The following is a 1,039-nucleotide window of genomic DNA, read 5'->3' as shown; positions in this document are numbered from 1 at the left end:
TCCACTGAGGCAGAGTACCGCTTTGTTGCCAACACCTCCGCTGAACCACAGTGGCTACTCAACCTAATGTCCGAGCTCCGCATCGCATTGTCGCAACCATCATCTATTTAATGCGACAATCTAGGAGGCAACCTACCTCAGCGCCAACTTGGTCTTCCATTTCCGAATGAAATTCCTTGCCCTAGACTACCTCTTCGTTCGTGGACAGATTCAGAATGGCACTCTACGCGTTGCTCACGTCAGTGCAAATGACCAACTTGCAGACTTTCTTACGAAGCCATTACCACAACCATTGTTCACCACATTATGCTCCAAGATTGGCCTCACTGACGGTGACCCATCTTGCGAGGGCGTTTAGAAAGATATACATATTATTGTAATTTATACTTCCCTTATTTGTTTCTTGCCTTATACACTAGGGTTAAGAGCTTGTACATATATCTATATATTCCTTCTCCTCCAATAATACAATACAGTCGTTCATACATTCTTCTCAATACCTTATACTCTCCACTTCTTGGTGTCTTCCTCCATCTCTGTCTCTCCATCATCTTCTTCACCCTCTCTTTTCGCTCCTCCACTTATTTATGAATAACCGAATATTTGGAATATGAAAACAGCAAATTACAAACCATTCAAATTCGGAATAGGGCTGGACATTTAAATCCGTTATTGGCGGATTTGCGGATACCCGGTTTTACGGGTACTCGAAAAACGAGTACTAAAATATAGAAAATCCTTATGATAAGTTCGGATCGGGATTCAAAGATTTAGAAAACGGACACCACTGGGTACCCGTATATATAAATAAAATAAAACTCTAGAAATTTATGTATATTTTAATATTTTAATAATTTCAAACTTTAAATCTATTTTTAAATCAAAATATATATAATTTTTTTGGATATTTGTTTAATTTTAAATTGATAAATATTAGGGATAATCGCATATAAATACCTGAACTTTTACAAAATTCATAAATAAGTATTTGAACTATAAAATTCTCAAATCAATACCTGAACTTTTCAAAACTTCCATA

This window comes from Tarenaya hassleriana, unplaced genomic scaffold, assembly GCF_000463585.1.
Source record: "Tarenaya hassleriana unplaced genomic scaffold, ASM46358v1 Cleome6, whole genome shotgun sequence".
NCBI lineage: Eukaryota > Viridiplantae > Streptophyta > Magnoliopsida > Brassicales > Cleomaceae > Tarenaya > Tarenaya hassleriana.
The sequence above is the reverse complement of the archived record's forward strand: the minus strand, read 5'-3'. Positions refer to the sequence as shown.